This window comes from Leptonychotes weddellii, chromosome 6 (assembly GCF_054177405.1).
Source record: "Leptonychotes weddellii isolate Sample4059 chromosome 6, ASM5417740v2, whole genome shotgun sequence".
In the NCBI taxonomy this organism is placed as follows: Eukaryota; Metazoa; Chordata; class Mammalia; order Carnivora; family Phocidae; genus Leptonychotes; species Leptonychotes weddellii.
The window spans coordinates 71179232-71194403 of record NC_138374.1 but is presented as its reverse complement, the minus strand read 5'-3'; the positions used below and the strand labels follow the sequence as shown (position 1 = coordinate 71194403).

General features: G+C 47.0%; 1 protein-coding gene across 9 annotated transcripts in view; it reads right to left on the bottom strand.

The window, feature by feature from the left end:
* Positions 1-15172, bottom strand: part of SGMS1 (sphingomyelin synthase 1) — a 235432-nt gene that overhangs the window by 157087 nt on the left and 63173 nt on the right. For 2 of the 9 annotated variants that reach the window (XM_081824387.1, XM_081824388.1), the window contains one exon: positions 8804-8843. The exons of the other annotated variants lie outside the window; for them this stretch is intronic. The gene's annotated coding sequence lies outside the window, so the exon portion shown is untranslated. The remainder of the gene's footprint in view (positions 1-8803; positions 8844-15172) is intronic. 9 annotated transcript variants of the gene reach the window in all.

Here is a 15172-nt window from a genome sequence, read left to right as displayed (position 1 = left end):
GACAAGTAATCTTTTAAAATATGTTTTATTCAGGATACAGAAAGGGCATAAAAATCATCAGTACCATAAACAACAGCCAAAATCCATGCCCAATTCATGCACAGAACTTAAAATTCTACCTGCCACACGACAGGGATACAATAAATTTTCTGAACAAGTGCATGTCTTCAAACAATACCATTTTTCATTCTTCAAAAATCCTGATGGGAGCCTTCAGGATTAGTAAATGTGAGATAACTTAACCTGCCTTTTAGTCTCCTTAAAATCTAGGGCAGCCTACACAAAAATCTGCTGGGGTAAAAGAGACAAGTCTCATCACAAGTCCCCAGTGCTGTCAGCGTTGTTTAAAGGAAAGACCACATTCGAAGTAATGTTTCCAAAATCGCTACAAACCTGTCCTGCTGCTCCATGGTGTGCTGTTTCAACTCAATCACATCAGCCCTCCAAACGTCTCCGTTGGAAAGGCCAAAAATCACTCATTAGAAAATAAACACAGCTCACTCAAATACATTTGCCCAAAGCAATCTGCTAATGAGAAGAAATGGTCCCCACATCCACAGAGGGTGAGTCCAGTCAGCGGCCAATTTATTCTTTGCCATCTCCGTGCCTCTGTGTGTGTGTGTGTGTGTGTGTGTGTGTGTGTGTGTGTAATCTGTGAAATAGGAAGCCAGGTGAGATGAGATCTCTCATCTCCAATTCTGTATTGAAATGATTTGCATTTATAATTATTACAATTATTCTAACTATTCCAAATTATGAGCAAGAGTCAAGTTTGATTACTGTTGATTAAAAAATTACTGTGGGAGGCAATGTGGTATAATGGTATGAGACAAATTTAAAATTAAGTAATGTAAATATGACATCTAGTAGAAGGCATTAGAAACGTGGGGGCATTCCTGGGTGGCACCATCCTTGGGGTGCCTACTGGCAGCCAGTGAGTGGGGTCCAGAGAGGCCCAGTGGCCTCAAGTATGTGGGACAGGCCCACACAGGTGGTCCCACCTTAAATAACAACTGTGAGCAACACTGAGGAATCCGGGTTTCAGACCACATGGTTTCTCAGGAGCTGGGTGCCCTTTAATGAACTATGGTTACATCATTTCATTCTGAACCTCAAGCTCCTCACAGGTAAACTGGAAATACGGTCATCTACCTCCCAGGGTTCTTGCTGTGATACCACGATGGGGGCTTGGAGTAACTGCCCACGTTCATATCCTGGCCCTACACTTACGAACTCTGAGCCCCCCCACCATGTGCTCAGCTTAACCTCTTCGGTGTTCTCATCCATAAGACTGAGCTGCTGAGTAGCGGCTCAGTGAATGTTAGCTCTAGTACCTCAGTGCAGGGCTAATGGCTAATAGGTGCTCAGTGGTGCTCCCACTCCATGGCCGCTCAAGACCACGCTAGAACCCAGCTACACACTTTCAAAAGCTCAGCAACGGCCCCCACCCCCAATCACCAGTGACAAGGACAATTAGTAAAAATTAATTAATTAAAAGGTAGGGTCTATTCATTAGTGATATTGACATTTTAGCAAATGGGTCTTCAAAACCAACCTGCAAACTAGTGTTTTGTCTTGCTTAAAAAAAAGAAAAAAAAAAAAAGACCTACTAATGGCACTGACTACTGAGGCATGGTACACGCAGAGGTTTCCAGGTGCATCCCACAATAAACAGCCTAGAGGATTAAAACAAAGCCCAGCTTCCAAACTCCAGGTTAAATGCTGAAATATATAACCAAGCAATTAAAACAACCCTAAACCAGTTTCTTTGAACATCCTCACACCCTCATGAGATGTGACGTTGGAGAGATGGTGAAAAGTAGCAAACAATGTTTGCATTTGCAGAAATGCATAGATACGAGTAAGCTTAACACCCCCCCACCCACCCACAATAGGTTAACAAGCAAGAAGTTGGCAGAGAAATGTCCCATGAATGGGTGACACCCACGTACAGATGGAAACCAGAGCAACAACACGGTTCTTTGGCTCCAGTAAGTTGCAAATCCCTCAGGAGCTTCAGACTCCCCACGAACCAACACTCACAGCACAGCCCCCAGGTCTGGGCAAAGTCCCTCATCCGGGGAGTGAGCGAACCCCATTCCATGCCCATCATCGTAGCTTGAGGTTCTGGGATCTCTCCACAGTCTCACCCACATTTACATTTTCTGGGTTGGTTGGCTTACAGTAGCCATCCTAATGCAAATGTTTGATTTTTCAAACTTTAAAAGTGGTTAATTGAACTAAATTTTCGTCTCACTTATGCAGTTAAGAATGTTAGCAAACCTGTTTCTCATGAGTATGCTGAGAAGTAATTCTGACAGATAATTTTCACAGAACAGCTAAGATTTAAAAAAACAAACCAAAACCCCCAAAAAACAAAAACAGAAAACTTTGGACACAAAATCACCCTGTATTCCAATCTGAAAGTACCACTTCTGAGACAGGTAAAGTGCCTTTTCTCAACTTCAGTTTACTCATTAATGAAATTGAGCTCATAAATTACTCATCTATGAAACACTCACTTCTAGAAGGTGTTGGGAGAATTACATTACAGAACTGGATTATGCACTTGGCCCAGGCCTCACCAGCACTGAAAGAAGGACAGGTGACGAGGACGAGGGGAATGGTTCGTGACTACCAGAATGCCACTAAAACGTAGATCACAAAAAGATCTCATAGTTAGCATTTTATACCTGCATATCCTTTCCTCCCGTTGATGCAGTAAGCCTGTTCTGTGTAATTCACACATTTTCTCCTCAAGCCTCAAAGCTGTCATTGAAGTGGTGATGAGAACTTGTCACCTATTTTAAATTATATCTAATCTAGTTATAGCAGAAAGGTAGAGAACATTGTGAGACAAGATTGTTTCTCTCTGTTCTCTCAGTTAATAAATTAAAGAGTCAATGTCAGATGGCTCTTTCAAATGTGTGGCTTTGACTAAATCAAGTCCTGTATTAAAGAAACAAGCCTATCTGGGGATCTTTTATTTTGCACCTTTATCTGACATCTCTTATAAATTCACAGAACTTGAGGGGAAGACAGAAATCATTTAACGCAAACCCCACCAAATAAGTGCTGTTAGTTCTGTTCCTATGGATTTACTAATAACTCACAGTGAAATATAAAATATTTGGGAACCTGAGGCTGATATACATGTACTTCACCTTTAAGCAAATCAAATAAATAGAAATGGATTTAAAAATAAAAGTTTAACTGAAAGGGTGCTAATTCACCATGGAAAACACTTATATGTATGTGTGCACCGGGCATTTTTCTAAGCACTTTATGGTTATTAACACTTTTAATATCATAGGGATTCTGATTCAGATCCCATTAATATTACAATGCATTTAAATTACTCCTTAAAATTTTGACGCATAGAGAAATGTTCATGTAAGATAACACTCCAAAACTGTAATCATGATGCTGGCTTTGGGTTTCTGCACCGTCGCCAGCTCTCCATCTTTGTAAGCTCATGTTAACCTCTTTCTCCCATGAACCCAAAGAAGTGGGAAACACAGAGATGCCCTGATAATGGCATTAGTTTGGGTTTAGCCAGAAACCGTTTCAACCACTGTTGCATTAAAATGCTTTAAATCGCTTTCTAATTTCAGTAACTATGGTATATGGGTATGTAACTTTTCATCTTTCACTGTTGGTTCAAGATTTAGCATGGGAAATCAACCTGTTTTTGGAAGAACTCCTTGACCAATCCTAAGACAGCCCGCGGTGACACTGACCAGTTATTTCAGAGCATATCCTTTGTGCGTCCAGTGTTTCCTCAGGATCCCATTCCGATGCCACGTTCTTGGCTGGGGTATGACCTAAGACCATCACATCCAGGGCCACGTGATACCCACCGGCCCTCACTGGTGATGTTAACTTTGACCCTCTGTTTAAGCTGTTGTCCAGTTTCCACACTGAACTGATACTAATTTTTCCTCTCTAAATCAATTACTAAATTAGGGGGGAGAACAATGACATACTTTAATTTCAGAAACTGGCCTCTGCAGTTGATTGGTTAATCAATATTTGCTGAGCACCTGTTACTTGCCAAGCATTCTGGTGATACTGGAGATGGCAGTGGGGAAACCGACATCCCTGTTCTTGAGGACGGATGAAAGGCAGCCAGTGGGCAAGCAAATAAATAAAGATACACTTTGTGCCCTGGTGACCAGTGCTTCCAGGGGAATGAAGCAGAGACAGGCTCAGGCAGGGCTGGCAATTCCAGTCCTCTAGCCAGCACAGTGCAGAAGAGGTCTTCCCCAGCAGAAACTGGGCCTCGTCACTTCCTACTTAGAGCACAAAGAGTAAGTCAAGCCTTCTCTGCAGACAGCCAGGATCTGCACAGAGTAACCCAGCCTTGCCAGAGTCATCTCTTGTCTTCCTCTCTTGTGACTTCTGCTCTGGTAAGAACACCTATACTTCCTCAAACGTGCCTGGCCTTGGCTCCCATTCCTGCACCAAGGGAAGGCCCTCTTCCTTGTCCATCACAGCACCTCCCAGGATGGGCCTTCAATGCTGAGGAAGGGACCCAGGGAAGGAATCTTGCCTACAATTCTACGATTCCTTTTTTTTTCCTGGTTTTTATTTATTTGTGAGAGAGAGAAAGAGACAGCATGAGGAGAGGCACAGAGGGAGAAGCAGACTCCCTGCTGAGCAAGGAGCCCGATGCGAGACTCAATCCCAGGACCCTGGGATCATGACCTGAGCCATAGGCAGACACTTAACCAACTGAGCCACCCAGGTGCCCCTAAACTTTACTTTAAAAAAGTAAGACACTTCCTACTTACTGAATTCCCCAATCTACAAAGATAAAAATACATCAACAGAGGTAGTAGGGAAGGGAAGAGTAGAATAAAATCCAGTAGGTCTCATCTCTTCTGTAAATCCAATCTGCTTTGCTTTTCTTTTTAAGGTTTTATTTATTTCTTAGAGAGAGAGAGAAAGCAGGAGCAGGGCAAGGGGCAGAGAGAGAGTGAGAAGCAGACTCCCCGCTGAACAGGGAGCCCGATGTGGGGCTCGATCCCAGGACCCCAAGATCATGACCTGAGCCGAAGGCAGACACTTAAACAACTGAGCCACCCAGGCGCCCCTACAAATTCTACCATTCTAACACAAATGAAAACAGGGTCCTAAATTATCTGAAAATTAAGTGGCAACTACTGACAAGTACATGTTTTATACATCATTTTTAGACAAAATTGTGTATTATATACAAAGGTACTTTGTTACATTGTTTTAATTATCCTAAGCAGAGCACTTAATGAAACATGTTTGAGTTTTCCCTCTTCTCTGGGTTAATTAAGGAAATTAATTTGCAGAGATAATTCTACGATTCACACACAGACGGAGAAAAATTAGCAGGCATTTCTTGAGCCAAAACAGCTTGTAAATAAACATCATGAATATGTGGACACCCACAAGCAAGCAGAGCCTAATTCCACCCACACAGATGGACTGAGTCATGCTTCAGTGCAATTCAACAAGTCGTCTCTAAAACCTGGTAAGGTGCTCTGTCCTGTGTTTGGTGCCACACAAGTTTCCAAAGGAGGCTGAAACAGGAACCCCACTTTCAAAGACGTCAGACAATGTGGTGAGATATTCAAATGCATGGCATCATTAAAACCTTAAACAAAAAAATCTTAGGACTAATTTCTTAGATGATTAGACGTAATTACATAAACGCTTACAATTTTAAGTATGGGTACTTAATGAAATTAGAGTTGCACATCTGGCTTCATTGTCCATTTTTGTTGTACGTGTGTTTGCTTGGGGAAGAGAGGAATTGGGTTTTGGGGTTTTCTTAAATTTGTTCCTTTGGGCAGAGGGCTTGCTTTGTGGACAGAGACCGTGTCTTTATTTCCGAGAACTGTATGTGCAACACAGAGATGTCTAACACGCTTCACAAGACCTACATCTGCAGCTATGACCGAACAGAACCACTCACCTGTCATCAGCTCTCCTGCCTATAACACATGACTGAATTTCCACCTCTGGCTTTTCCCCACACCAAGATGATTTACAAATAAGGAAAGCAAGAGAAAGCCAGACTAGCAAGAAAAGCCGGGAAGGAAAGCTGTGCTAGGCCTAGGCTCACCCCGTAATCCCCAAGAGGGTTAGGGGAGAGTCCCCACTGAGGACCTGCTTCCTGCTATCCGCCCATGAGAGACAAGCAAGCCAACATCGCACACAGACCCACCTCTAGCCCTTTCTAACTGGAAGGCTTCGTCCTTCAGGCTTGTCCACAGACCAACAAATACCTGCCCACATTTCACATTTTCCTGACGAGTTGTTTTTAAATTCACTAAAATTTTAGCATTCTGCTACTTGATACTGTGCAGAGCCAAAACTTTGTCACCTGAGAACATGAGGGCAGGGGAAAAAAGGAAGAAATACTTGTCTTTCAATCTCCAGATCCTTCACTTTCAATGTATTTAGGCAGATGCCCTCAAGAACTCACAAACTTTTTCTAAGGAAGTAAAAATGTGCAAATTTATAAATATGCATCAACTTTGTGATCTTAACAAAAGCTCCAAAAAGTGGGTTGATCTGTCACAGGTGTGAAAATGAACTTATCATCCAAATAAGATTCTCAGCACAAATCAATTTCTCCCAAGATAATTCAAATGGATACAGTTGAGTCCAACCTGAAATAAGGTGAACTAAAAGATCAGCATGAAACTAAGGCCAATACAAACAATGGCTGCCGGAGAAATTCTCAACTCTTCCTAAAATCCTGTGAGAGAACTACCACCCAAGCCCCAGCTGGGTGGGGAGTGCCACCTTACTGAAAAATGAGAGTCCTATACTCCTCCCAGAGGTCTGCAGAAGGCTCAGCCCTCTGAGTAAAAGTCTCAGATGCTCATCTGCCTTTGTCACTGAGAGGGAAATGATTAGCTACTGCCTGGGCAGAGAGGGGAAATGAGCTTGCGGGCTTGTGTGAAAACAACAAAATGCTGTTTTTCCAGAACAGGTGATTAAGAACATGCTGTCCTAAGTGCAGTCAAGTGAAACGTTCCTTCCTGGTTTCCAGCCGTCAGAGGAGGAAAAGCACAAAGCTGCTGGCCTGGCCGCTGACGAACAAAGCCTGGGGGTCACCTCCATGTGCATTTACTGTTCCATAGTCACTGTCATCCTGACAGCCCAGAGTGACTGAGGCCACAGAGACTCAGGAGGACAGACAGCTGTCAGGATATACTGACGCTTTTGCTCTATGTATTTAACATGGCAAGTTATTAAGATCATACAGGTTTTACAAAGAGAAAGAACAAAGGCCAAGAAATCTGAGTAAGTTACACCAACAGCACAACTACACATCCTCTCATGTCCCTGGGAACCCAGAAACATGTTCTATCTGCTCTGATTAAGGAAGATTCTGAATGAGATGGCCTATATGAACAGTGACCGTATTTCCTATCTAAAAATTGGGACACAAGGGGCGCCTGGGTGGCTCAGTTGGTTAAGCGACTGCCTTCGGCTCAGGTCATGATCCTGGAGTCCCTGGATCGAGTCCCGCATCGGGCTCCCTGCTCAGCAGGGAGTCTGCTTCTCCCTCTGACCCTTCCCCCTCTCATGTGCTCTCTCTCATTCTCTCTCTCTCAAATAAATAAATAAAAAATCTTTAAAAAAATAAAAATTGGGACACAATCTGACAAGCATAAACACATATCTGGAATCCACCAGGCAGAATTTTGCAACCAAGAACGGGCTCACAAAATCCCAGTGTGTCACCACCCTGCCCACCTAGCAAGATTCCCAGGCCCCTCCTCTGGAGATCTGACTCAGCAAGCCTGGGTGGTGCCTGAGAATCTCTACTTTTAACAAGCACCCCGAGGAGATTCTTATGCTCGGGCAAGTTTGGGGAACACTGGATTGGACCAATGATACACCATAACACTTAGCTCTCTTTAAGACCATTCCACCTTTAAATTCCACTTAGCAAAAGAGCATCAATTATGTTAGCTTATAAATGGTAACAATAATGAATATTTGTCTTCTCCCAACCCCTCAAATCATAATACAATTTTGGTGATGCCCATTTTAGAGAAATGGGTTACGTGACTTGTTCAGGGTTACACAAACAGTGGATGAAGGGGGGCAGGGGGGTGTTCATGCTCCGATAGCTACACTCAGAACCATTCCATACGCTGCCTCCTCTTTCACAGCATAGATCCTGCTCCTGTCTCACAAGGAATAGCAGTTGATTGATTCCCAAAAAGTCGTAACGATTTAGGAAAACATTTCTGAGCTCTCAGTCCTTTCAAACTGCTAGCTATGTAGCGACCCAGAGATCCACCGATATCCCTCTAACAGGAGGTTTTTATCCCGTGCTCCTCTCAGATTTCTCTTTCAGGGAGTTTTGATCCTAGCCTCCACACCTTTCCCCAGAAAGTATAAAGGAGGCATCAAAGGCCAATGGACCCTGCAAGAAAAACTAGCAATTAGCTTAGAGGAAGTGCAAGGTGCTGTAATTTAGCCCCCAAATCTGAACAATATATCAGACTGAGAGCTAGGTGTCTACAAATCACTAGTATAGAACCAAAAATACGTGATATTCCAACATTTTCGTGGTTGCTTTCTTCGATCACGTCTAACCTAACACTGAATTAAAAAAAAAAAGTTTCTACTCATCCTGCCTTAAAAAAAAGTCTTGACTTATCAAATGAGCAGTAGAGTATCAAAATATCACCCCCCCACCGCCCACCTATTTCTGGCCTGAGGTTAATTACAAGTCAATCAAGTTTGAAAAGGATACAAAAACCAGAAGCCAAATCAAAGTCACGATTCCTTCCGCAAGTACTTACGGACGGCCTTCTATGTGCCAGGCACTGTCCTCGATGCTGTGGACACAACCGAAATAACACAGATTAAAAACCCCTGCCCTCAAGAAGCTCACATCCCGCTAGAGGATGTAAGTACTGTAAGCAAAGAACCAACAAGCTGTTGGTCAGCCCTCACTGGCCAGCAAGCAAGACCGAGCAGGAGCAGGACAGATGTGGCCACTGTGGTCCCAACGGGCTTCCCCGTAAGGGGCCCTCCGAGCAGAGCCCCCAGGGAGATGGGGAGCAAAGCCACACGATATCCAAGGGGAGCATGTCCCCTAAGGGGAAGGAGAATGTGCAGCAGACACTCCCCCATCCAAACCACAAATGCCCCAATTTTCTCTCTGCCCAGATGGCGCCACCCCTCCCCTGGCAGCTCCGCATCTCCCCATCCAGTCAGCCCGTCATGTAGACTGTACCTCCTCCATGTTCATCTCCAGTCCCTCCCTGAGCAACATAAGGCCTTGTCCTCACAAGCCTGGATGACCGCAGAAGCTCTACACCTGTCTCCCCATGTCCTTCAGGTTCCCGGCCCACATGCCTATTCACTAAGAAGCCAGGGTCATTTTTTAAAATCAAGGCACATGTAACCATATCACGGCCTTCTCTAAACAGCTCCATGCTTCCCACGGCTCTCTGGAATGAAATCTGGACCCTCCTTCATGTCCAGACCCTGCAGGCACAGGCCAGCCCTGCCCGCCTCTCTGATCATTCCCGCCGTACCCGCCCCCTTCCCAGAGCTCATTAGCCTTCCTTCAGCTTCTCTAACGTGCCTAGCTCCTTTCTACCCCAGGGCCTTTGCTGGTGTCCCTTCAGCCTGGGGAGACCTTCCCCATCTCCCCAGCATCTCTCCCTGTCATCCCTGCAGCTCACAGTCACTGCCAGGTGGCTTTCCCGACCCGCATCCCTGCAGATCGTACAGTACACACCTCCGATGCCCCGTTTCTGCGATTCAAGATCTGCCCCGCCCCAGGAAGCTCCCAACCATCTCCATAGCAAGAACCACCTCAGCTGAACTCACTCTGGCATCTCCAGTGCCTCAAAAACTACTTGGGAAGAGACTTCGCCTTCGCCTTAGCTCCCCTGTGCTCTCTGTCCAGGAGAACGCACTGTTGCATTTTCGCACTGTGTCGTCTACACCTCGCGCCCTCCGGTCCTAGTAACAGGCCGTGGTGAAATAATGAGGTCCCAAGTGGGTCTGCTCTCAGTTTCACCGCATGTGACAGGGTCAGCCTGTCACGGGAAGCCCAGCAAGCAGAAGTGTCCACTCCTGGAGCCTCACAGCCCAGGACAGACAGTCCTCCAGGAGCCAGTGAAAAGGAGCTGGAGGAACAGCAGGCCCTGGGGGGACAGGACGTCCTGCCAGTACACAGTTATCAGACTTTTAAAAAATCAGAGCTAGGGGAGCCACTCACTCCGGCAGGACATAAAACACCTGCACACAGCCCGTGGTTCCCACGTGAGTGGCAGCCTCCATCTGTCAGCTGGACACCAACCAGGCCAAGTGTGTTGCTCGCACGTGCGCCCGCTTACCCCAACTGCACCCCTGCAAGAGCCACGTGACCCAACCCCCCTCGGACCAGCAGGGAAGATGAGGACGTCACGGGCTCAGGCTCGCAGAGCTCTTAACTGCTGCGACCCACGAACCAGAAGCAGCCCTGTCAGACTCCAAAATCTCGGCAAAGCACAGTGATCGGCGCGCGGTGTCCCCATACCACAAGGGGCTTTACCAAGTGCGGGCTCCGCTGCTCGAGCCCAAGGCCCCCGCCGACGGGCCCAGAGAGCGGCCGTGACCGGCACGAGGTCACACAGCCGAAGACTCCATCCCTGTCCTTCCGTCAGGACCTCCCCTCGCAGGAGGTCCCTGAGACCCTCAGCATACACGCCCCACGTCTAGCTGGCCTAAAGAACCCCATAACATTATGAAGACCCTACAGAAGCTTCTAGAGAGGAGCCAAAGCAAAACAGAAGGACCTTATCCCTCTCCTTTCTTGCAGCTGCCCCTGGGCTGAGCCTACACAGGCAGCCCCTGCCCTGCACACCTATGCGGCCCTGCTGAGCCCGAAGCCTGGGGACACCGAGGCTCGAGAGGGAACCAGCCAGGGTCCTGACACTCCTGTCCAGAACACCGCTCCCTCGGGAGTGGCAATCAACACAACTTTGCTCACACGATCCCTTCTGTACAAGAGAGGGGAGGAAGGCCTGAGCTGGGGGGGGGGGGGGGCGGTCACCTGTACCCAAATCAGTTTACTGTGGCATCCAACCGCCTCTCACTCTTCCCCAAATTAGCGGCTCACGGCCACCAGCCACCACAGGGCCTGCCAGGCCAGACCACGCTGGCAGTGATGTGTGCTTAGAGCTCTCTTGGAGCAACGGGCCTAAATGGCCTCATGCCATCCTCAGGGGCTTCGACCCCAATACACTAAGTGCCCAAGTGGCACCTCCCAGGAGAACTTCTGTTCTGACCAGGGGCTCCAGATCGCAGCTCAGAGGGAGACGGGATGGGGCCAGCTGAAGCCCCACGACAGATCCCATCAGGGATGGCCCCCCACCCCTACCACGGCACAAGTCCCCAGCCCAGCCACTCAGCCAAGAGTCCCTGGCCACCTTGGGCTTCGGACCACGCAGGGTGCCGTGTGCAATGCTCTACCTAAAACCGTAACCATGGGGCGCCTGGCTGGCTCATCGGTGGAGGATGCGGCTCTTGATCTCCGTGTCATGAGCTGGAGCTCCATGCTGGGTGTAGAGATGACTTAAATAAATAAAGTTTAAGAAAAAAAAAAACGGAGCTGCTCATCCGGTGAGTTTTTAAGTAAAAATCACATAAGAATGTCCGTAAGAGCCCCTCAAACATTTGAAGAGCGTAACAATCTAGGAGAATTAAAAGACCCACCATTCTGCTGCCCACACTTGAGTACCGAGATGTAGGGTACAGAAGGGGCCCCCAGCGTCCTTGACACGGACGGTGTCCCCAGCGTTGGCAGGTCAGTTGCGGTCTGCGGACTGAGCCTCGACGGCTCACTTCCCTCCTCAACAAACGGGTCAACAACAGCTCTCCCGTGTCACAGTGAGACAGCAAATGAGAAAGAGGAAGTCAGTCACTAGCACGTGAACGGCCCAAAGTAAATCGTAAGTGAATGCTTGCTTCCTTCCCTAACGCGCTTGAAGAACTCCCTCTCTTCATCAATATTCCTCTGCCCTTTGATTAATCCCTCATAGTCTTCCTTCAACATTAACAACCCACGGACACTTTTATTCCAGCAATTCAGTATATCTTTCCTACGGACATGTGTGGAAAAATATGTCAGGATATACATCCGATGACGGTCACTCCAGCATTGGTTGTGACCTTCAAAAAAAAAAAAAAAAAAGTAATACCAGCTAACTAGAATACTCTTGTCGAGCTTTAAAGGTTGGTGCTAATAAAAGGAATGAAGTTTAAGGTATACAACTTGACATACTGATCAAATGGATAAAAATAAATTTTGTATACTAGCTTTGGTGTCCAAATAGTATACCAGCAGGGAGGGAAAAAAAAGAAGGGTGGGAGGAGATAGGGGACAAAGTAATGCCCCCATGTTCACATCCTAACCCTCCCGCCCCGGGATTGTAAATACATTAGCTCACATGGCAAAAGGGGCTTTGCAGATGGATCAATTGAGGATACTAAGGTGGCATGAGTATCCAGGATTCTCCAGTGGGCCCTATCTAATCATATGGGGCCTTAAAATCAGAGACCCTGTCCTGGGTTTGATGACAGAGGAGTGGTCACAGACACAATGGAGGAAGAGGCCACAAACCAAAGAAAAGTGGCAGAAGGCAGGCAAGACCTGAAGCCTCTGACAGGTTGATTTTAACCCAGTGTTGAGACCCACATCGGGCTCCTGATCCACAGAAGCATAAGATAATCCATGTGTGCTTCACAACATAAATGTTATGGTAGTTAAGGACGACAGCAAGAGAAACAGATGGAGGAAAAAAGGTGGTAAATGACATAATTTTATATCTTTTTGGACACTCTGAATATTTACTATAAATGCAATGCTTTTATTTTAACTCTTAGGTAGGCACGGAGGGAAGGAAGAAATTCTTTGCCTAGTGTTCAGGTTATGACTCCCTGACCGCAAGAGCTTTCATATTTCTCAATGAAGTTGGAGAAAAAAATTAATAAAAAAAATAATAATAAAAGGCTTCCCCACAGCACTCAGCTCCTTCTGCCTGAACGGCCTCGGCTTTCTCTTTCCTGCACCAGACCAAATCCTACCTACACATCAAGGCCCACCTCAAGCGGTCACCCCTCGGGTCTGGGCCTCCTCCCCCGGGGTATCCGCCATGGTGGGATTTACGGGGCTGTGCGGGGCCTGGCGGAGCCTGGGGGATGGGGAGCTCCCGGACCAGGACCTGCGCCAACCAACCGCTCCCTCCTAACAGGAGGATGATTAGTAAGGGCTTGCCTGACAGAAATGATTACTGGATTGCACTAATGCCAAACCAATCTAGGAAGCACCAGTTTCAAATTAACGAGGAGTCTTGGGCGCCTGGGTGGCTCAGTTGGTTAAGCGACTGCCTTCGGCTCGGGTAATGATCCTGGAGTCCCTGGATCGAGTCCCGCATCGGGCTCCCTGCTCAGCGGGGAGTCTGCTTCTCCCTCTGACCCTCCCCCCTCTCATGTGCTCTCTTTCATTCTCTCTCTCTCAAATAAATAAATAAAATCTTAAAAAAAAAATTAATGAGGAGTCTTCTGCTGGGAAAAACCTGTTGTCATCCAATAGGCATTACCCACCTGTCTGCTTCGCCAGCAGGCCCTGGACCTGTCACTCCCCGAAATCACAGCCAAGCGTTCACTGTGTAAATCTCCTTTCAAAATCAGCTTTTGACTTTGATTTACAAAGGCTGTTGATTATCGAGAGACACTGCTTCACAGCTCCAGATCTTCTAATTTCCCGTCTGAATCTTCCAGTTCTGGCTGCCAACTCTTGGGAGTTATATTTAAATTAGACTATGGGCAGTCGCGCCGAGATCAGCCCTCCCTCCTCCCACCACACTGAACCTAACGGGACATTTTGTAATCCGTGGGGGGTGGGGAGATCACAGCACAGTTACGGCTGAGATTGAAAACAATGCAAAACCTCATCTGCTCTATTAATGACACTTTTTTTAAAAGATTTTATTTATTTATTCGCGAGAGAGAGAGAGAGAGAGAGAGCGAGCGCGCACACAAGCAGGGGGAGCAAGCAGACTCCTCACTGAGTGGGGAGCCCGATGTGGGGCTCGATCCCAGGACCCTGAGAGCATGACCTGAGCCGAAGGCAGACGCTTAACGACTGAGCCACCCAGGCCCCCTATTAATGACACTTTTAGCGTCGAAGGAGCCTGGAGAACAGAGTGACACCTGATTAAATGTTCACACGGTGGCGCGTGCCTCCAATCGTCTCCGCTAACGCTCCAACAGAAGCTGTTTTAACCTCTGGGTCTAACAAATACTAGAGCACCCACCTCTGTGGGAATGGTTCGAGTCCAGAGTCCCCAAGGCTACACTGCGGCGTCCCAGTGAGCCGCCCTGTACAACGGAGGACCCAGTGCATCCCATCCAATCACAGACAAGCGGCAGACACGGCCATCCTCGTGGGTGTTAAACCAAAGCTCGTCATTAATTATTTATTTTTGTTGCTGGCGCTGTTTTCGTCTTAAAGTTAGATCTACTCGGGGTAATTTATGCAGGAACCCATTGTTTTCAGGGCACAGCTCTCTGACTTTTGTCCAAACCACAGAGTCATGTAATCAGCTCCACCGTCAAGATACAGAACATTTCATTCATTCCAAAGAGCTCCCTATGCCCTCTGTAAGTCCATCCTCCCTGCCCGCTCACGACCACTCATCTGTCTTCTGACCTTGTCCTCCAGCCTTGTCCAGAACGTCACGAGACATGGGATCACACAGCACGGACCCTGGAGAGGCACACAGGATGTACCTTTTTGAGTTTGGCTTCTTTCCCAAAACGTATAATGCACATGAGACTCATTCCAATAACTGTGTGTCCCTGTCACTGCTGAGTTAGCATTCCGTTGACAGACGTCCCAGCTCACGCGCCCACCACTAGTTGAAGGAGGATTTAGTGTTTCCCAGTTTGGGGCAGTCGTGAATGAAGCCGTTAGAAACGCTGAGGAGCTGGGGAGACACATTAAGACCCTGCTCTTGGCCCTGAACTAGTCGGGCCTCCTACACATAGAATGCATTCACGTTTACTAATTAAGGTAGGCACTCCCACATCAAAACACTATTTCTTTTGCAATCTTAATTGTATTACAATTATTTGAAAGTATCAGAAAATTATTCCAGCCCATACT